The 23268-nt window shown below is 35.3% G+C and overlaps 2 protein-coding genes across 4 annotated transcripts in view; both read left to right on the top strand.

The window, feature by feature from the left end:
* Nucleotides 1-6074: 6074 nt before the first annotated feature.
* The window catches only part of LOC123273313 (neurocalcin homolog), a 265515-nt gene continuing 248321 nt past the window's right edge, over nt 6075-23268 (top strand). The window contains exon 1 of one of the 2 annotated variants that reach the window (XM_044740719.1): nt 6075-6184. The gene's annotated coding sequence lies outside the window, so the exon portion shown is untranslated. The other variant, XM_044740720.1, reaches the window with a different exon arrangement.
* LOC123273311 (neuronal calcium sensor 2) overlaps nt 6101-23268 on the top strand; it is a 192478-nt gene continuing 175310 nt past the window's right edge. The window contains exon 1 of one of the 2 annotated variants that reach the window (XM_044740714.1): nt 6101-6184. The gene's annotated coding sequence lies outside the window, so the exon portion shown is untranslated. Of the gene's footprint in view, nt 6185-6703; nt 6912-23268 lie in introns of those variants that run through there. The other variant, XM_044740713.1, reaches the window with a different exon arrangement.

The following is a 23268-nucleotide window of genomic DNA, read 5'->3' as shown; positions in this document are numbered from 1 at the left end:
AGGAGCTTAGAACAGAAGAACTGCAGAAGAGCATAAGTCGATGGCAACTACAGTGGGATACCACAGTGAAGGGTAGGTGGACGCATCGTCTCATATCAAGGATCAACGTTTGGCTAAACCGGAGTCACGGTGAGGTCAACTATTATCTTACGCAGATGTTATCAGGACACGGCTGTTTCCGGGCGTATCTCCACCGCTTTAAGCATGATAATTCCCCAGAGTGCCCGTCCTGCCCAGGAGTCAATGAAGATGCAGAGCACGTCTTCTTTGAGTGCCCACGTTTTTATCTACAGCGAGATGAGCTAGAGAATATCCTGAAGAGGAAAATTCAACCAGAGACAATAGTAGAAGCAATGCTGTCATCAGAGGCTGCCTGGAACGCCACAAACACGTTTGTCACGGGAGTCCTCTCAGACCTGCGGTCCATAGAAAGAAGAAGAGCGCCAATTAGAAGGAGGAAAGAATAACACCTTAGCCACCAGAAGAAAGAGCAGTAGCTAGATCCTCCCCTCACGAAGTAATGCCTGACGGCGGTTTCCATGAGGGATTAGGGGAAAGAGGAAAAGGGGTTTAGGGTTTAGTGGGTAGGGGCACTAGCGTCGAGTTTTAGTATGACACTGCGTCGAGTCGCCACATATCCAGGCCAAACAGCTATGCCTAGAATCCGTAAAAAGGATTCCCCCCCCCCTTAAAAAAAAAAACACACACACACATAAAAACACACACACAGCATACAAACATAGTGACAACCTCGCGGAGGTAGTCAGGGAAGCTTCCTGAGACCTTGAAACGTCGAGATCTAGTGAAAACTCAATTTTTGCAAAACGGGGTAAAATCAATAACTTCCCGATTTTTGAAAATCTTCGATTTTCTTAACGGGAAGTTAAAAATTACCTCATATTCCAGAGAAAATTCTTGCACCAAGAAAATCATTTTAAAGATTATCATCGTACGTATTGATTTAAGTGAAAAAATTCTCAAACTTAGAAGTTCTTTTTGGTAAGTAAACTTTGCTGGATTCAATAATTATATAATTTTTCTGCTTGATTTAAGACAATTAAAGAAGTTCTTCAAAATGATTTCGTTGGTTTAAGAATTTTTCTATTTAATCAAGTTAACTTCTTTTCCAATGTATATATACGATCTATCTAAGATTATTAGATATTGAGAAATGATTTGAATGAATCAATTGACTGATGTTTTCATGTACTCTGAGGAACATCATAAGAACTTTGACTTATGGAAACGAAATGTACATCAATCTATTAGCTATTTTATACTTCTTTAATAAATACGGAAATAATTTGATAGTCTTACCTGAAATATTTCAAATTAGTAACTTTACACTGAAAAAAAAGTTTGTTCTATCGCAATACGTTTAAGCGTATGACTTATAAGGATGGCGCATTTAACATGGGTATAAACCATACACTTAAACGTATTGCGATAGGACTTATACTTTTTTTTTTCAGTAAGAATTCCAAATGTAAAATTCGAAATAAACTTCTGCTCATTATCTTAAGTAAGGTAAAGTACCCAGCAGCTGCTCAGGAACCAGTACCTGCCCACTCTGTGTATTTGTATATCTTCATTCACAAATGCAGATATACAAATACATGGAGTGAGCAGGTACTGGTTCCTGAGCAGCTACTGGGTATTTTACCTTACTAATAAAAATTACATTAGAGCAAGATCACGTCAAGTGGACCCCCTATTTTCCACTTGATCATGAAAATTAAGTCTATATATTTTTAACTTCCCGCTGAAAAAATTGTAAATTTTAAAAAATCGGGAAGTTATTGGTTTTACCCTGTTTTTCGAAAATCGAGTTTTCATCAGATCTCGACGTTTTGAGGTTCTAGGAAGCTGCCCTGGCTAATCCCCCGATGGTGTGTGTGTGTGTGTGTATGTGTGTTAACTTAAAAGTTAATTAACAATAGGATAAAAAACAAATAATTTTAAGCTATAAATATTTTTATAAAATATAGATATTTGACAATGAATCATAAAAATTTCATTAATTTATCTTTAATGGTTGATTTGTAATCTATTTTTTAATTGTAAGTACTCAAAATTTTTATTGTAAAAAAATTGTTATTAGAATGAAAATTTTGAAAAGTCATGTGGAGGATTAATTTTACATAGTGACTAAGGTAAAAGACCCAGTTATTGACACTTGCAATTTTATTTTAATTAAAAAAAACAAATCAACTCTAATAAATTATGAAATATAATTTTTAAATTATAAATTTTAAGATAATTGATTTTTTGAGAACATTCGATTTTTTTAATTAGAATAAAATTGCAAGTGTCAAACAAGGCCAGTGTCAATAACTGGGTCTTTTACCTTACTTGAGAAAAAAACATATAGACTTAATTTTCATGATCAAGTTGAAAATGGGGGGTCCATTTGACGTGATCTTGCTCATTATGATTACTCCCGAAAGGTAGCTTATCCAAGCTGGTCAGTACTAAATGTATTTTCAAAGATATTATTCTTTGAATTACTTTGAGAATTTATTTGAGACACAATTAATAAAATAATGATTCTGAAAATACATGAAGTATTACCCAGTCTTAAAAATGATAAGTAAATGGGGCATTCCACGCCAAATCGGACGGTTTCAAAAATTTTAGATATTCTCAATTTTTTGGTAATTTTTAGTACCCCCCAAAAGAGGCCTCCTGATAAATTTTGAGATTTTTTTGATCACTGATTCAAAAAATATCAAATTTCCAAAAAAACCGCTCTGTTTTTGGTTTTTTGCTCGTAACTTTTTTAATAATGGTCGAAATTCAAAATTTTTTTCTTCAAAATTTTCGTTTTTAAATTCCCTTTTCAGAAAAAAATATAAAAAAAATATTCAAATTATTTTTCATTAAGATTTTTTAATCGTGTTTTCCAAATTTTGTGCTTCCGTCGATTTTTTTGAAAATTTGCTATTTTGAACTTCTATCCTTCCTTCAACTTTTAAGCCCGTTCCGGTAAAGGTCCTTACATAATTACTATTTTTTATCGATTTTTAAAAATTATAAATTATTATCAGTACCGATTTTTTAAACTCTGTACTTCTTTTTTACTTATAATAAATTGATTTTGATTTATTTTTGCCCCAAATAGGAATTTTAAAGAAATAAAGAAAGACTAATTTTATATACGAGTAACTATTAACAACCGTTTTTATTTATTTTCGTGTTTTTTCGAATATTTTACATAAACGACTGTTTTGTAAACTTGAATACTCCTTAGTTATTATTATTATGTCTAAAAAAACTCTACAGAATTTGTCGAAATATTCTCTGATCATATAAAAAATTTATTACCGCATGATTTTGTTGCTAAAGAACAATTGAGGTCACATCAGCTGCTGCATTGGAGGAATTTCGCAATGTTTGTTTCGGTTCTTGCAACGCTTTGAGCAAGTCAATGAGCATGAGTGACTGTTAAATTTGAAAGATGCGGTTTGATGATGAGTTTGAAAATGTCCTATAATTACTATTACTACTGCTTTTGTTATTTTTGACTGACGCTTTGGCACTGACGTGTTCCACTTGCTGTTTAAAGTTGAGACGGGCATTAAGTATCACTCCCAAATATCGGATGTAAGGTTGTGATGTGATTTCTTGTTCGCCGACTTTCAGGTTGATGGTCTCTAACACTTTTCTGCTGGATATAAGCACTGCCTCAGTTTTGTGTGTAGCCAGATGCAGGTTTACCGTATTCATCCACCGATGGACTTGCTCGAAGGTGATGTCGAACATGTTGTTAATTTCGTCAAGGTGTTTAGCGACGATTACTACGGCTACGTCGTCTGCATATGCTACGAGTTTTACACTTCTTGGCAATTTCAATCTCAATAGGCCATCGTACATGATATTCCACAGCAGTGGACCAAGTACAGAGCCCTGGGGTACACCTCCTGTAATATCGTACTCTTTTAGACCATTCTTCGTGTCGTATTTAAGAACTCTATCGGTGAAATAGCTTGCCACTATTCTACACAGGTATTCTGGAACGTTTTTCTCTCGAAGAGCTTGCATGATGCAGTTCCAGTTGGCGGAATTGAAGGCATTTTTAATGTCTAATGCCACCACCAGGCAATACTTCTTTGTGCCACCCTTCCATCTGGTTCCTGCGATCGCTTCTTTAGCCGTGCTAACAACCAGATTGATCGCGTCCAGGGTTGATCGTCCTTTCCGGAATTCATACTGGTTGTCTGCCAGGAGTGGGTCGACTACTGCATCTATTCGTTGATGAATTATGCGCTCAAGTATCTTACCCGCCGTATCTAGCATGCAAAGTGGTCGGTAAGATGACGGTTCTTCTGGTGGTTTCTTCCCTTTAGGTAACAGTACCAATCGTTGCTGTTTCCACTTACGAGGAAAAGTCCCCTCCTTGAAGTATGTATGTATGTATGTATGTATGTATGTATGTATGTATGTATGTATGTATGTATGTATGTGTGTGTGTGTGTGTGTGTGTGTGTGTGTGTGTGTGTGTGTGTGTGTGCGTGTGCGTGCGCGCGTCCGTGTGTGTGCGCGTGCGTGCGTGTGTGTGTATGACTATGTGACTCACTTATAACTTTTGAACAACTAAACCGATCGGAACCTACCAAACGGCGTTCTAAAGAGTTCCCTCAAACTTAGATTTCCTGTGAATTTGAACCGATTCGGACCGATAGATTTTGAGAAATTTTGAAAAATATCAAAAAAAAAATAAGAAAAAAATCATTTTTGAAAGTGGTTTTTTTGGAATAACTTCTAAACGGCTTTATCGATCAACTCCAAAAACTAATCCGCCCTTAATCTTGGAAACCACGTCGATTGCCCCTGGTCCGGTCAAAATCGGTTGATTCGTTCGAGAGATATCGTGAACGAAAGAAAACCGAAAAAAGTGTTTTTTTCACATAGCTTCGACATTTCTTCTCGGATCGTTTTGATGAAATAAAATAATTTTTAGAACTCAAAAAACTGCGTCGATCGCCGCCAAAAACGTAAAAAAAATCAGTGGATTGGTTCGAGATATATCGTCTACGAAATATTTGGAAACAAGTGTTTTTTTTTAACATAACTCCGACATTTTTTGGAATAACTTTTAAATGGCTCCACCGATCGATTCCAAAAACTAATCAGCTCTAAACAATAAAAAACCACGTCGATCGCCACCAAGCCGGTCAAAATCGGTCAATTCGTTCAAGAGATATCGTGAACGAAAGAAAACCGAAAAAAAAATGTTTTTTCAGAATTACTCCAAAATTCCTAGTTTTATCAATTCAAACTTGAAAATTCTTTATGAGGCTGAAAAAACTGCGTCGAATGCCGCAAACTGTGTGAAAATCGGATGATTCGTTCAAAAGTTATTGCGAATAGCAGGAAGTTGCAGGGATGGCCTTCAGGGTCTACCGTTTTTCTAATTTTTTTTAAATATCTCCAAATTGGCTGAACCGATCGAACTCAAAAACTAATCAGCTTTTAACCTTGAAAACCGGCATCGATTGCCACTTAGAGCGTCAGAATCAGTTGATGCGTTCGTGAGATATCGTTGTCGAAAAAAATCGAAAAAAGTGTTTTTTTCTAATAACTCCGAAATGTTTTATCAGATCAATTTTTTTTGTTCTAAATTTTTTATAGAGCTCAAAAAATTACATCGATCGCCGCCAAGCGCGTGAAAATCGGTTGATTTATTTAAAAGTTACAGCAGTTTGAAAATAAAAAAAATCGTGTTTCATCGAATTTTGATAAGACTTTTGAGCTCAAAAGCATAGCAAAGCTATCTCTTTGAGCTCGAAGAGCTCAAAAACGTCATAAGTGCAATTTTAAGCGCCTAGGTATGGAATTAGCGGGAAGTTGCAGGGATGGCCTTCAGGGTCAACCGTTTTTCTAATTTTTTTTATCAGTGTAACTACCTTTATAATTTATGTAAGAAATATGGTCAGAGGGAGCTAAGCTCCATGACCGAGAAATAAATAAATATTAAATTAATACTGTTTAAAAGTAATAGTGACAATATGAATTTGGCGCGTATAAGTGTTTCTTTAGCAGCTCGCTCTATATTATGTCTCGCACATTACTAAGCAAAATGTCAATATGGCAGCCACTATCATGTTTGTACTACGAGTTGCTGTGTCGAAAATATTTTGAATACGACGTTTTTTCGGACGATCGGTCGACAATACACATTTAGGTTAGTAGGATAAAACTGCAGGAAAATATTTAAGATTGTTTAGTTTCTATCTATTCAATATTCGCCATTTATGTTTTTTCATTTATAAGCGTTTGTATTTATCTCGCAATTTAAACAGTAAGTAGATACTAATAATGTTGTTTTTATTATTTAAAAATTGATAATTCATATAAGTAAATTTTTATCTGGTATGATATTTTTACACGAATTTCGCAGTATTCCTTATTGTTCTTACCATAATCACTGTTTATTGTAAATATTTTCATTCAGTATTTTGCCATTTGTTTGCAAGATTATTTAGCTTGTTTTTTTTCCTCTTTTTCATCGATACTGCTAGTATTATGAAATAGTTTGAATGTTCGACTTAAAAAACAATTATACATGTGAATCATTATTCTTTTTTTTGTAAGTGTTTGATAAATTATTTGTTTTGCCTGTTATTCTATAACGTCGAAATAAGTGTGAGAGAGTGAATCAGTTTTATAGTTATTATTTTTTTTCCAATATCCTTACAATAAGTATATTGAACAATAAAAAAAGAATTAGAAACTTTGCCAAAGGCTTAGCTCGTTTAGAAAAGTTTAGAAGACAATTCAAGACATAAAAAGTGCAATTATTCGATACGCATTCGGCGGACATAATTGTAAACTTGATTTAAAATACCTTATCATTTCGTACATCTGGGATTTGACGTATCAGCACAATTATCATTATGAGCTGCATGTCGGTAAGTCTACTGTTTTGATTTTTTATAAATAGAAGATATTTTATGAGTTGGTTGGGTAATAATATTTCTATGACATTAAATTCATTTTATTTACTCTTTAATATCAATAAACTGATTCATATTTTTATTTAGCTGACAATAAATATACGTATTCTTATTTAAGTTATCAAATTTAGTGAATATAATTGAAAAAAAATTAGGAAAATGGTTGATCCTAAAGGCCATCCCTGCAACTTCCCGCTAATTCTATACCTAATAGCTTAAAATTGCACTTATGACGTTTTTGAGCTCTCTAAACTCGAAAATATAATTTATGTATTATTTTGAGCTCTTCGAGCTCAAAGAGTTAGCTATTCTATGCTTTTGAGCTTTTCGAGCTCAAAAGTCTGATAAAAGTTTGATAAAACACTATTTTTTTAATATTCAAACTGCAATTACGTTTGAATGAATAAACCGATTTTCACGGGATTGGTAGCATTCAACGCAGTTTTTCGAATCCTATCATTTACCTTTAAACACAAATTGATCAGATGAAGAAGACAAATTGATAACCCACGAACGAATCAACCGATTTTGACGCTCTTAGAGAAGATCGACGTGGTTTTTTGAGCTCATATAGTCATATCATAACATCAAAAATGATCCGAAAAGAATTGTCGGAGTTATGTTAAAAAAACATTTGTTCCCAAATTTTTCGTCAACGATATCTCTCGAACCAATTAACCGATTTTCACTTTCTTGGCAACGATAAACGTGGTTTTTTGGGCTCTAATAATTCTATAATTTTATCAAAAACGATCCGAAAAGAAATGTCAAAGTTATGTAAAAAAAAACACTTTTGAAGTGGTAGCGCTGTGACTCACTTAAGTCGAGGGATGCCAGGTTCTGATAAATTTTGGATATATTGTCAATTTTATTAATTAATAGGGCCGAGAATTTAGTTTTTTTAAAAGAGAGAGACAGAAGATAGGTGTAGCCAAGCGTTCTGATTGGTCATAATAAATTAATTGTTTTTTGTTTTTCGCAATCAAGTGAAGACAGCAGCTTGAAGAAAAAATAAAAATTAGATTGCTAATCCAACATGAAAATATGAAAAATATGTCAAAAAAAAACAGGTTGGTTTTCAGATGTAAAGGTGCTTGTAAACAAATACAAGTCTGTACTGCTCAGATAAATAAAGAAGAGAATTTGAAGCGCAGTGTTGTGACTAAAATGTTTATTGAAATTAATTTAAAGAGAACAGTAAACAAGCTGGCGATTTCGCTCAAGATCGCGTAAAAGAATTGGTCCCGGCCTCACTGGTAATTTTGCTGGGGATCGCACTGACGGTCTTTTTGAAGGTCTCGCTGGAGGTCTCGCTAGAACTCTTGCCGATGGTCTTGCTGGAAATCACGCTGACGGTCTTTTTAGAGGTCTCGCTGACGGTCTCGCTAAAGATCTTGCTGGAGATCGAGCTGATGGTATTGCTAGGAGTTTCGCTGGTAATTTTGATGGCGATCACGGCGATGGTATCGCTGGAGATCACGCTGACAATCTTTCTGGAGGTCTCGCTGGAGATCACGCTGACGGTTTTTCTGAAGGTCTCGCTGGTGACCACGCTGACGGTTTTTTTGGGAGTCTCGCTGGAGATCACGCTCACGATCTCGATGGAGATCACGCTGACGATCTTTCTAGAGGTCTCGCTGGTGATTACGCTGACTGTCTTTCTGGAAGTCTCGTTGGAGATAACGCTGACGATCTTGCTGGAATCACGCTGACGATCTTTCTAGAGGTCTCGCTGGTGATCACGCTGACGGTCTTTCTGGAAGTCTCGCTGGAAATCACCAGCGAGACCTTCATAAAGATCGTCAGCGTGATCTCCAGTGAGATCGTCAGCGTGATCTCCAGTGAGATCGTCAGCGTGATCTCCAGCGAGACCATCAGCAAGACCGTCAGCGTGATCTCCAGAAAGACCGTCAGTGTGATCTTTAGAAAGACCGTCAGTGTAATCTCCAGCGAGACCGTCAGCGTGATCTCCAGCGTGACCGTCAGCGCGATCGCCAGCAAAATCACCAAGCGAGACCGGCAGCAATACCATTAGCACAACTTCCAGCAAAACGACCTCCAGTGAGACCGTCAGCGAGACCTCTAGAATAACCGTCAGCGTGATCTCCAGCGAGACTGTCAGCAAGAGTTATAGCGAGACCTTTAAAAAGAACGTCAGTGCGATCTCCAACAAAATTACCAGTGAGACCGGGAGCGATTCCTTTACGCGATCTTCAGCGAAATTGCCAGCTTGTCACTGTTCACTTTAAATTAATTTTATCGAACATTTTAGTCCCAACACTGTGCTTCAAATGCTCTTCTTTATTTATCTGAGCAGTACAGACTTGTATTTGTTTACAAGCACCTTTACATTTGCAAACCAACCTATTTTTTTTGACATATTTTTCATATTTTCATGTTGGATTAGCAATCTAATTTTTATTTTTTCTTCAAGCTGCTGTCTTCACTTGATTGCGAAAAACAAAAAACAATTAATTTATTACGACGAATCAGAATACTTGGCTACACCTATCTTCTGTCTCTCTCTTTTAAAAAAACTAAATTCTCGGCCCTATTAATTAATATTCAAAGGCTGGCAATAGCCTAATCGGCTCGGTACCTGCATTTCGAAAGAGTGGGACTAGGGTTTGATTCCGGCACGCACCAATATTTTTCAGTGATTATAAATAAAAGAATATGTGCGTTATATTGTCAGCCTCTGTACCGGCCGGGTTTTCTGTGGTTTTCCCATATAGTTATGGAGGTAAAAAGACATTATAGAAGTACCTCCATACTATTTAAGGCCGTAATGCAAATGCAGGTATTGATTATAACGCGTAAGTCGGCCACAGTTGCAGCACCGTGTATGTATGTCGGGCATGAAAAACCCCGACATGGAGGGGGGTGGGGACGAAGAGGTTGTGAACAAAATAAAAATAATGGAAGGTGAAATTATAATTCGGAGAAAAATAAAAGTGTGATAAACAAGGGAGTGATAATAATTCCCCACCCTCCCTTGTAAAAAACTCGACAGTGATACAACTAAAACCTCCATTATTATTATAATTATTATTCAAATTAATTAATTATTACTTGAGGTATTTTGCAAAGGAAATACCTCGAGATAAGAGATTTTTTAACGTCAACACAGCCCAGTAGACTAAACAGTTTACGTTGTCGGATTTGGACTAAGTTAATGTTCTCATAGGGCAACTAAAGATGTAACGTTGCTAAAAAAAAATATTATATATACTCATTGTAATAATTATTGAGAGCATTCTGTCTCAAGACTTCTTTTGGGGCAGTCAGTCCGAGGACTTAGCCGAAGAACAATCTCTGCTGGTCCCAGACTGAACATGCCAATTCCTTATTAATAAATCTTGTTAATTGTTAATTAACTAATATGAAAATTTCTTAAATCCTTAACCCAGGGTTGAAAGCGCTTATCAGCGCTCAGGTATCCCATCCTATAAATTTCATAACTATTTATGTACCTGAAGTTTGAAACGTTTTTTTTTAAAACGAAAATTCAAAAAAAAAATTTTTTTTTTTCAATTGACTCGGTGACTAAAAAAATGCATGAACACTATATAGTGTATAAATTCATCGACAGTATAGAAAATGTCAAATCAAACCCCAAAACTATCCCTATCACCCCTTAATAAATAAAAAAATTCAAAAAAAATCGAAAATAACCGAGTATTACTTTCAAAATCGATAAAAATTCTTCAAGACGCCTTAACAAAACTAGAAAAAAAATGATAAAAGCCCCACGACCTCCGGAACAACCCCTAAGCTACCCTTATTGGCAATTTGAATGAAAAAAATTAAAAAAAAATCGACGACGGCCGAGTATCACTTTCAAAATCACTGAAAATTCTTCAAGACGCCTTTACACAACTAGAAAAAAATTTTAAAAGACCCACGACCGCCGGAACAACCCCTAAGCTACCCTTATCGGCCCTAAACAAAAAAAAAATTCAAAAAAAATCGAAAATGACCGAGTATCACTTTCAAAATCACTGAAAATTCTTCAAGACGCCTTCACACAACTAGAAAAAAATTTTAAAAGACCCACGACCGCCGGAACAACCCCTAAGCTACCCTTATCGGCCCTAAACAAAAAAAAAATTCAAGAAAAATCGAAAATGACCGAGTATCACTTTCAAAATCACTGAAAATTCTTCAAGACGCTTTTTCACAACTAGAAAAAAATGATCAGAACCCTACGACCTCCGGAACAACCCCTAAGCTACCCTTATTGGCAACTTGAAAGAAAAAAATTTAAAAAAAATCGAAGACGGCCGAGTATCACTTTCAAAATCACTGAAAATTCTTCAAGACGCCTTTACACAACTAGAAAAAAATTTGAAAAGACCAACGACCTCCGGAACAACCCCTAAGCTACCCTTATCGGCCAGTTGTAAAAAAAAAAAGTCAAGAAAAATCGAAAATGACCGAGTATCACTTTCAAAATCACTGAAAATTCTTCAAGACGCCTTCACACAACTAGAAAAAAATTTTCAAAGACCCACGACCGCCGGAACAACCCCTAAGCTACCCTTATCGGCCCTAAACAAAAAAAAATTCAAGAAAAATCGAAAATGACCGAGTATCACTTTCAAAATCACTGAAAATTCTTCAAGACGCTTTTTCACAACTAGAAAAAAATGATCAGAACCCTACGACCTCCGGAACAACCCCTAAGCTACCCTTATTGGCAACTTGAAAGAAAAACATTTAAAAAAAATCGAAGACGGCCGAGTATCACTTTCAAAATCACTGAAAATTCTTCAAGACGCCTTTACACAACTAGAAAAAAATTTGAAAAGACCAACGACCTCCGGAACAACCCCTAAGCTACCCTTATCGGCCAGTTGTAAAAAAAAAAGTCAAGAAAAATCGAAAATGACCGAGTATCACTTTCAAAATCACTGAAAATTCTTCAAGACGCCTTCAAACAACTAGAAAAAAATTTCAAAAGACCCACGACCGCCGGAACAACCCCTAAGCTACCCTTATCGGCCCTAAACAAAAAAAAAATTCAAAAAAAATCGAAAATGACCGAGTATCACTTTCAAAATCACTAAAACTTCTTTAAGACCCCTGAACGCAACTAGAAAAAAATTTGAAAAGACCCACGACCTCCGGAACAACCCCTAAGCTACCCTTATCGGCCAGTTGTAAAAAAAAAAAGTCAAGAAAAATCGAAAATGACCGAGTATCATTTTCAAAATCACTGAAAATTCTTCAAGACGCCTTGACACAACTAGAAAAAAATTATAAAAGCCCCACGACCTCCGGAACAACCCCTAAGCTACCATTATCGCTCCTAAATAAAAAAAAATTTTTTAAAAATCGAAAATGACCGAGTATCACTTTCAAAATCACTGAAAATTCTTCAAGACGCTTTTTCACAACTAGAAAAAAATAATCAGAACTCTCCGACCTCCGGAACAACCCCTAAGCTACCCTTATCAGCCACTTGTAATAAAAAAATTCAAGAAAAATCGAAAATGACCGAGTATCACTTTTAAAATCACTGAAAATTCTTTAAGACGCCTTCACACAACTAGAAAAAAATTATAAAAGCCCCACGACCTCCGGAACAACCCCTAAGCTACTCTTATCGGCCACTTGTAAAAAAAAAATTCAAGAAAAATCGAAACTGACCGATTATCACTTTCAAAATCACTGAAAATTCGTTGAAACGCTTTCATACAACCAGAAAAAAAAATCAAAACCCTACGAATCCCAGAACAACCCTCAAGTTACCCTTATTTTACACTTAAGTCCCTTTGCTGAAGAGTGAAGCCCGTATACACTTTTAGGTCCCCAGGTTCTGATAATATATTTACGTAATTTTTGCTGAGGATTCAGAAAAACTAGGTTCTTTTGCTTGCCGATGGTAAGTTTGATAATTAATAATAATTTAATTGTTTGACGATAAGAAAATAACAGCTCGGTGTTCAGCAAATAATTGAATATGAACGTGATGTGAACCGTACATAGACAAATTCTAGAGTGTCAAAAATTTAATATTAGTATTATCTACTCCATAGACACGAGAAATTGACAGAATTTTGACATTAAAAAATTTAATTCTCGGTGTCCACTGAAGATTAAGTAAAATAAACTTATGGTTATCTTAGAGTACAATCAAGAGAAGATTTTCAGACCCATAATCGATCGATGCACTCATGGACACCGAGTAACAGCCCGATATGTGGCGATTTTTTATTAAAATGACAGAAAGCCGACTGTTAAAAATCCATTCCTTGGTGTCCATTGGAGACTAAGGTAAAAAACTCATGAACATCATAGAGTATACTTTTTAGAAAATTTCTAGACCCCTAATCGATCGATCCACCTCATGGACACCGATTTATAGCCCCATAAATGACGTTTTTTGAGCACAATGACAGAAATTTGACTGTTAAAAATTCAATTTGTGGTGGCCACTGGAGATTAAGGAATAAAACTTATGGATATCATTGCGGAGACTGTATAGAAGATTTTCAGACCCATATTCGATCGATCCGCCCCATGGACACAGTGACGGAGCCCTATAAGTGGCAATTTCTGGCTTACCTCACTGAAATGTGACTATTGAAAATTTATTTCTCGGTGTTAACTGGAAATTAAGGAAAAAAAATCTTATGATAATTATAGACTTTGCCATATTAAAGATTTTCAGACCCTCAATTGATCGATTCACCCCATAGACACCGAGAAACAGCCCTATAAGTGGTGATTTCTGGCTAATTTGACTGAAATATGACTTTTAAAAATCCAGTCCTCGGTGTCCACTGGAAATTAAGAAAAAAAATTTATGGAAATTATAGCATACACTTTGAGGGAGATTTATAAACTTCTATTCGATTGTTTTACCCCATCGGCACAGAGAAAGAGCATCATAACTGGTGATTTCTCGCTTATTTTACTAAAATCTGACTTTTAAAAATTTATTTCTTAGCGTTCACTGAAAATTAAGGAAAAAAACTCATAGAACTTATAGACTACACTCTATTAGAGATTTCCAGCTCCACATTATATCGATCCACTCCAAGCACACAGAGAAAGAGCCCCATAAGCGATGATTTCTGGCTAATTTCACTGAAATTTGTCTTGTGAAAACCCATTTTTCGGTGTTGCAACATAGATATCGTCATGGCGACCCCAGGAACCCAACACTGTCTCAAGATTCATTTTTGTATTATATGTTTATTTAATTTGTTTATTTAGTTAACTTGATTTAAGGTGTGTTTTATTATTTTTGTTATTCGTGTGACGCACCCGGCGACTTGGGTATGTTATGCCGGCTGAGCCGGCGCAGGAGGGCATTAAAGAGCCGAAATTTATTGTTTATTTATATCTTTTGTTATTGTTTTTTTTTAATGGTTAACTAAAGACCATATATATGTATGAACCTATATGAAATTTGGAATTTTGCCGATAAAATCCGACGAAGGAAAATTATTTTGCCCCGCGCATATCGTTTTTTTGGGCATAACGAGGATTGTTTATTACGATTATTGTTAAGTATTTATTATTTATGTTAAATTTTGGTATGCGCTAAATGTCCGCCAGGATAGGCTCGAATTTTGGAGAATCCAAAATCGTAAGAATTGGCCTGGAGAACGCCGTGTAAATTATTTTAGTGCGCCGTAGGATGGCCGTAAAAACGCCAAAATTATTCTAAGTCCCGGGCAAAAATTAGTGAGGGAAATAATTTTGTGCAAAATCAATTATTGAAAATGAAATTTCGAAATTAAAAACTTAGAATAAATTGACGTTTTTCGAACTTCCAAACCTGGCGATAGGTGTCTAAAACGATCCTTCCGTTTCGTTGCAAGTGACTTTTTGGAAAAATGATAAAGTCCCAAATTTGTCGCGGAAAAAGACATCCAGTACCACTGAGACGATTTTCCCTGTAGAGGCTATCCAGAAGGGAAAAACGCTAAGGAACTCAAGTTACCCAGAGTACGACTGTACCAAGGTAAGTGGAGCTCTTCTATTACGGACTCCCCGTACTCCGACCTTCTGTCAGGGTGCGGCAGGTGATCATAGTCGAGTAGGAGGGATCGAGCTGGAGGCTATCCTCTCGATCCTTGGGGACGGCGATTAGGAGGTCGAGGAAGTCGGCTAGATACATCGACTTCGGGGACCTGGGTGGCTGCACCGCGGGAGAAGGGAGTTGGAGACTATCCTCTCGTTTCTCCGGGGGAATCCCGAGTAGGAAATTGACCCACTAGCGCCGCGAACTGGAGTACGCGATTTTTTGGAAACCCCCAGACAGTCGGTAAAACAGAAAACGATCGCGCAAAAAGGTAAACAGGAAAATACCGGGAAGCGCGGATTTGGACATATGAGTGTGTCTACTATTTTGTAAAGGTAATAGAAGGTTTTCCTTTTCACCACGATGTGTAATTATTGTTACTAAATAAAAGAATTCTATTGTTTCTTCTATTACGTTTGTTATGGTTCAATTGGACAATCCCCTTTTTGACCCTGGACATCGGCGAGCTCTAAATTCGAGCCGGGGATTTATTGATACTGTCTAGTACGGTCTATTTTAGGATTTTTGGATCAAGCGAAACTGGACTCGGGTTAATTTAGTAAATTAGATAATAATAGGGGCTAAAATCCCTATTATCACCAATTTTACCCGTTACAGTGTTTACTCGAAATTAAGGAAAATAACTTATAGAAATTATTGACTTCACTGTAATAAAGATTTTCAGTGCCATAATTGATCGTTCCATCCTATAGATACCGAGAAACAGCCCTATCATAGGATGATTTCAGCTAATTTGTCAGAATTTTGGCCTTTGAAAGTTTATCTCTTGTCGCCTTCTGGAGATTAATAAGAAAAACTTATAAAATTCATAGAGTCGAGACTCTACAGAAGAACAACTCTTCCGCTACCTTTATTGCCCTCTTAGTAATAATCAAAATTCATACAAAAATTGAAGACGGCTGAGTATCAGTCTGGAAATCATAGAAGGTTTTCAGGACGCCTTCACATAACTCGGAGTAAATAATCTTTTCTTTTTATTTAGGGGCGATAATGGTAGCTTAGGGGTTGTTCTAGAAGTCGTGGGTCTTTTCAAATTTTTTTCTAGTTGTGTTCAGGCGCCTTAAAGAAGTTTCAGTGATTTTGAAAGTGACACTCGGTTATTTTCGATTTTTCTTGAATTTTTTTTTTTACAAGTGGCCGATAAGGGTAGCTTAGGAGTTGTTATGGAGGTCGTGGGGCTTTTCAAATTTTTTTCTAGTTGTGCAGGCGTCTTAAAGAAGTTTCAGTGATTTTAAAAGTGATACTCGGTCATTTTCGATTTTTTTTGAATTTTTTTTTGCTTAGGGCCGATAAGGGTAGCTTAGGGGTTGTTCCGTAGGTCGTGGGGCTTTTATAATTTTTTTCTAGTTGTGTGAAGGCGTCTTGAAGAATTTTCAGTGATTTCGAAAGTGATACTCGGTCATTTTCGATTTTTCTTGAATTTTTTTTTTTTACAAGTGGCCGATAAGGGTAGCTTAGGGGTTGTTCCGGAGGTCGTGGGTCTTTTAAATTTGTTTTCTAGTTGTGTAAAGGCGTTTTGAAGAATTTTCAGTGATTTTGAAAGTGATACTCAGCCGTCTTCGATTTTTTTTTAATTTTTTTCTTTCAAGTTACCGATAAGGGTAGCTTAGGGGTTGTTCCGGAGATCGTAGGGTTCTGATCATTTTTTTCTAGTTGTGAAAAAGCGTCTTGAAGAATTTTCAGTGATTTTGAAAGTGATACTCGGTCATTTTCGATTTTTAAAAATTTTTTTTTATTTAGGGGCGATAATGGTAGCTTAGGGGTTGTTCCGGAAGTCGTGGGTCTTTTAAAATTTTTTTCTAGTTGTGTGAAGGTCTCTTGAAGAATTTTCAGTGATTTTGAAAGTGATATTCGGTTATTTTAGATTTTTCTTGAATTTTTTTTTTACAAGTGGCCGATATGGGTAGCTTAGGGGTTGTTCCGGAGGTCGTGGGGCTTTTATAATTTTTTTTCTAGTTGTGTTAAGGCGTGTTGAAAAATTTTTATCGATTTTGAAAGTGATACTCGGTCATTTTCGATTTTTTAAAAATGTTTTTTTATTTAAGGGCGATAAGGGTAGCTTAGGGGTTGTTCCGGAGGTCGTGGGGCTCTTATAATTTTTTTCTAGTTGTGTGAAGGCGTCTTGAAGAATTTTCAGTGATTTTGAAAGTGATACTCGGTCATTTTCGATTTTTTTTGAATTTTTTTTTTTTATTAAGGGGTGATAGGGGTAGTTTTGGGGTTTGGTTTGACATTTTCTATACTGTCGATGAATTTATACACTATATAGTGTTCATGCATTTTTTTAGTCACTGAGTCAATTGAAAAATAAAAAATTTTTTTTTGAATTTTTGTTTTTAAAAACAAAACGTTTCAAACTTCAGGTACATAACTATTTCCCCCAGGGTGTGAGTGCTGATTAGCAGTTCGATTCTGGTAAAATCACCTGGAGCACTTAATAGCGTTTAAGATTTCTGTCCATCATCTACCTGAGGGCAGGTAAATTAATATTGGAAGTATTATCAAAAACTTTATAAATTTAAAAGCTATTTCGCGGAGTAATCAGTAAAATGACCCACCTGGAGTCTATCGACTTCCTAATGAGGTCAAACCTGAGGATTATTAAAAAAAATTTTATTAAAAAACTTGTTTTTCCCAGAACGTAACAGTGGTGCTGTTACCAGGATATCATAGTGAATTTGTGAAGTGACTGTTTAAAATTGGACTGAAAATAATAATACTAATAATAATAATAATAATCGTGAGAAAAAATTTTTATACATAATCATATATATGTCGGTTGTATGTAACCATACACGATTTTATAAAACTTTTTTTCCAAAAAATTTTACAATTTAATACATATATTTTTAACTTCCCGCTGAGAAAATTGAAAATTTTCAAAAATCGGGAAGTTAATGGTTTTATCCCGTTTTGCAAAAATCGAATTCTCATCCGATCTCGACGTTCTGAGGGTCTAGGAAGTGTGTGTGTGTGTGTGTGTGTGTGTGTGTGTGTGTGTGTGTGTGTGTGTGTGTGTGAACCGCTTATAACTTTTAAACGGTTTGACCGATTTCGTCGCAGTTGGAACCATTCAAAAGGGCTTGGCCAAAATTAGATTTCGAATACACTTTGGACCGATTCGGACCGGTAGTTTTTGAGAAATCTCGAAAAAACTTAAAAAAATTAGAAAAACGGTAGACCTTGAAGGCCATCCCTGCAACTTCCCGCTAATTTCATACCTAGGTACTTAAAATTGGACTAATGAGGTTTTTGAGCTCGTCGAGCTCAAAATTACAATTTATGTGTTATTTTGATCTCTCCAAGCTCAAATAGATAGCTTTCCTATGCTTTTGAGCTCTTCAAATAAAATTTTTGAATAAATCAACTGATTTTCACGCGGTTGGCAGCATTCGACGCAGTTTTTTCAGCCTCATCAAGGATTTTCAAGTTTAAATTGATAAAACAAGGAAATTTCGGAGTAATTTCGAAAAACCACTTTTTTGGGTTTTTTTTCGTTCACGATATCTCTTGAACGAATTGACCGTTTTTGACCGGCTTGACGGCAATCGACGTAATTTTTAATTTCCCGCTAAGAAAATCGAAGATTTTCAGAATTCGGGAAGTTATTGTTTTCAACTCGTTTTGCAAAAATCGAGTTTTCATAAGATCTCGACGTTTTAAGGTCATAGAAAGCTTCCCTGACAACCCCTGCGATGTTGTCACTATGTCTGCATGTATATATATATATATATATATATATATATATATATATATATATATATATATATATATATATATATATATATATCTTAATATATATATAAATCTCCTGTCACGATGTTTGTCCGCGATGGACTCCTAAACTACTTAACCGATTTTAAATTAAATTGGCACACCGTGAGCAGTCTGGTCCAACTTAAGAGATAGGATAGCTTAGATCTTTAATTATAGTCGCAATTTTATTTTATTGCAAATTATTTGTCTATAATTAATTGACAGTCACAATTATCTGTTAACTCCAAAAGATTCTAACAGATGTCGATACTTTTCGACTGGATTGAGTAAGTAATCAACAGAGGGCACTGCTATGGTAAACCGACAAACGTGTCATATAAGCTACAATTCAATATAAATATCATGATTACCACGTGTTATTGAGGCTAAAGTATAAATTAAATTTATTTTGTAGTAAACGAAATACCGTGAAATTCAATTATTTCTACTTTTTTAATTTTTGGTGTTAGCATAGCCAACCACGCGTTACTTAGACCGAAGTGTAAATCAAATTCAAATTATAGTGACGATAATACAGTGAAATTATTCCTGCTTTTTACTTATTTGTGCTTCATTATTCAAAATTCTATATTTATAAAATATATACATGTAAGTATTATCACATAATTATAATAATTAATTAATATATTAATGAGAAAGTGGTACAAAGCTCCCCACACTTTTTCAATAATTTTACAAATATTTTTTTTTTCATTGTTTTTATTTAACCTCTATCAAAAATTATTTTGCACTTATTATTTCAATGTGCTATAATAATATATTTTTCAGTTTTTTTTTTTCTAATATTTAAACGATTAAATTACTATTTTCAATCAAATGCCACCGAAAAAATCTAACCTCAACAACGCAAGCACCAGAGAGGCACGACGCAAACGTGTTAAAAGAGCTCATCAGTTGGCAGAAAAAATCGAAACAGGAAATACAGCTCAAAGAATCAAGACAGCAGAAGGTCGTGCACAAGAACAGCCTGATACACGTCTGCAACAGAATGTTACGGGAACAAGAGCGGCACAAGAACAAAACATAGCTACATTACGAGTACAGGAAGGACAATTTCAATACATACATGTAAGTATTATCACATAGTTATACAAGTTAATTAATATATCAATGAAAAAATGGTACAAAGCTCCCCACACTTTTTCAATAATTGTATAAAGATTTTTCTTTTATTGTTTTTATTTAACCTTTATTAAAAATTATTTTGCACTTATCATTTCAATTTCATTGTGCTATAATAGCATGTTTTTTAGTTTAGACACTAACTGAATTTTTTACATTGTGTCAAAGATTTGATATTTTTGGCCGATTCGCAAAGACATTGCTATATGGTGATGTTCCGCGTTATTTCACATGGAACAAATTCAGTAAAAAATGGGAACCACGAAAACAAGGAAAACGACATCCTTCCATTCCAAGCATATTCAAAGCTAAGACATTGGGGTGACTTTACATAGTACATCCAAAGCAACGTGAGTGCTTCTATTTACGTTTGTTATTGGTGAATGTGCCTGGACCAACGTCTTTTGAATTTCTGCGAACAGTTAATGGTCGAGTATTCAATACATACCAAGATGCATGTCGTGAACTGCAATTGCTAGAAGACGATAACCATTGGGACTTAGCGCTTGTTGATGCTGCGTTGACATCAATGCCCAATAACATTCGTCAGCTGTTTGCAATTATTTTGACGACGTGTTATCCATTGCAAGCACAAACTTTGTGGGAAAAATATAAAAATTGCATGACTGAAAGCATATTGCACCGAATTAGACAAACAGATCAATGCCAAAACATAGATTATACGCCAGAGATGTATAATGAAGCATTGGTGTTGATCAAGGATTTATGTGTTCTAATTTCAAATTTACCACTTAATCATTATGGTATGCCATCACCTAATCGCCCAGCTACTGACTTAGTCAATACCGATTTACAACGAGAACAACAATATGACCATGGAAATTTAGCCACGATTATCACGAACAGTGAGCCATTACTAACAGCAGAACAAAAAATTATTTATGATCGGATTATGCTGGCTGTTGCTGCTGAACAAGGCGGTATTTTTTTCTTGGACGCATCAGGTGGAACCGGTAAGACATTTTTAATATCGTTGATTCTTGCCAAAATACGGTCGCAACAGAAAATCGCATTGGCAGTTGCATCGTCAGGCATTGCGGGTACTTTACTGGATGGTGGGCGAACGGCACATTCAAAATTCAAGCTGCCATTGGATATTCATCATAAACCAGATGCAATGTGTAACATCAAAAAGAATAGTGGAATAGCTGCAGTGTTGCGGAAGAGTTCTATAATAATTTGGGATAAGTGCACAATGGCGCACAAATATTCACTTGAAGCATTGCATAGAACTATGCAGGATTTAAACAGCAATAATAAACTTTTCGGTGGTACTATCTTACTTTTGTCTGGTGATTTCCGTCAGACCTTACCGGTTATACCTCGCTCAACTTTCGCGGATAAGATTAATGCATGTTTGAAACAATCATTCTTATGGCGAAGTGTTGAAACACTTCGATTGACCATAAACATGCGGGTACAGTTGCGAAATGATCCATCAGCACAAATATTTTCCGAGCAATTACTAGATATTGGGAACGTTAAAATAGAACTGCAACCGAATACGCAATGCATCAAACTGCCAGACAATTTTTGTACTGTTCTTCGAGATAAAAATGAATTGATTCAGAGTATTTTTCTGGATATACAGAATAATTACTTGAATCATAACTGGCTCAGTCATCGGGCGATTTTGGCAGCCAAAAATGTTGATGTTGACGAAATTAACTTCCAGATACAACAGTTGTTACCAGGCGATCTCTGATGTTTTTTAAATCAATCGATACTGTTGTTGATGAAAATGAAAATGTAAATTTTCCAACTGAATTTTTGAATTCACTAGATATACCTGGAATGCCACCCCACAATCTTCAATTAAAGATTGGTTCCCCGATTATTCTCCTACGTAATTTGAATCCACCTCAATTATGCAACGGTACACGTTTGATCATCAAAAAGATCACCGGAAACATTCTTGAAGCAACCATTTTAGCTGGTAAGTTTAAAGGAAAAGTGGTCCTGTTGTCACGTATTCCAATGATACCGTCAGATTCTACCATACCTTTCAAACGGCTACAGTTTCCAATTCGTTTAGCTTTTGCCATGCCAATAAATAAGTGTCAAGGCCAAACAATGTCCATTTGTGGTTTAGATTTGGAAAATCCGTGTTTTTCTCATGGGCAACTATATGTTGCATGTTCACGTGTTGGGAAACCGTCGAATCTATTGGTGTTAGCTAATGAAAAGTTAACCAAAAATATTGTGCACCGATTAGTGCTAAATTAAATTGAAATTGAAAGTATTTATAATTTAAAATAATAAATATTACTGTTAAAGATTTAAGACTATCTGCTTTACCTACCTCATTCATAAGTTTAAATGTCATATGTTATTCACTAACAACTTTGTAATATGCTCATTCGTTACAAAATTAAATGGAAATAATAAATTTAAAAATTAATTCTTTTGTATTGATTTCTGCTTAATATAAACTGTAAGAAAATTTTAATCAATCGTGTTCAACGTCCTTCCCCTTCAAATCCCAATCCCGTGAATTTGTGTACCAACTTCAAAATTTCCGTCTTGGTTCGTAAATAATTTCATTGTACTAAAGGGTTATAGACGTAGAAAATCTGTCATGGAGGTCACCATATTTTTTTACAAATACCATCTATGTAAAAAGCATGGTGGTCCCCGTGACTGATGTTCTCCTACCGTTCCTCTTAAATTGTATACTACAATGTAATATAACAATAACTTTAGCCACAGCAACGCGTGGCCGGGTCTGCTAGTATATATATATATACACGACACGGTGTGTGTATGTGTGCGTGTGTGGGTGTGTGAGCTCTTCGAGCTCAAAAGCATTAAACAGCTATCTCTTTGAGCTCGGAGAGCTCGAAATAACACAAAAATTATATTTTTGAGCTCGAAGAGCTCAAAAACAAAACAAGTGAAATGTTGGGTGCTTAGGTATGGAGTTAACGAGAAGTTGCAGGGATCGCCTTTAGGGTTAACCGTTTTTCTAATTTTTTTTTTTTACGAAGTCTAAGTTCACAAGAATTTCAAATTTTAAACTTAAAAGCGCCTTTGTTTTTAAGTAGAATGGTAGAAAATAAGACAATGGTTTTCTTCATGTTTATTTTTGCTAATTTTTAGTCTATAAACTTTTATGTTATAAATTACATTACATTATTTATTACATTATTACATTATTACACCATTACATGTCTATGAAGTCAAATTTTATTTTCAAACGATATTTTTAGCATCGGTACTTTTAATAAGTACATAGTAGGATTTAATTTTGTATAATATTCAATTAATTATGAATAATGTAAAATTAGTTCTTAGTTATCAATACACTGTGTTAAATAACACAAATAATAAGTC

The sequence above is a fragment of the Cotesia glomerata genome, linkage group LG10 (assembly GCF_020080835.1).
Source record: "Cotesia glomerata isolate CgM1 linkage group LG10, MPM_Cglom_v2.3, whole genome shotgun sequence".
NCBI classification, from domain to species: domain Eukaryota; kingdom Metazoa; phylum Arthropoda; class Insecta; order Hymenoptera; family Braconidae; genus Cotesia; species Cotesia glomerata.
Note: the sequence above shows the minus strand (reverse complement) of the source record. Positions and strands in the feature narration are given on the sequence as shown.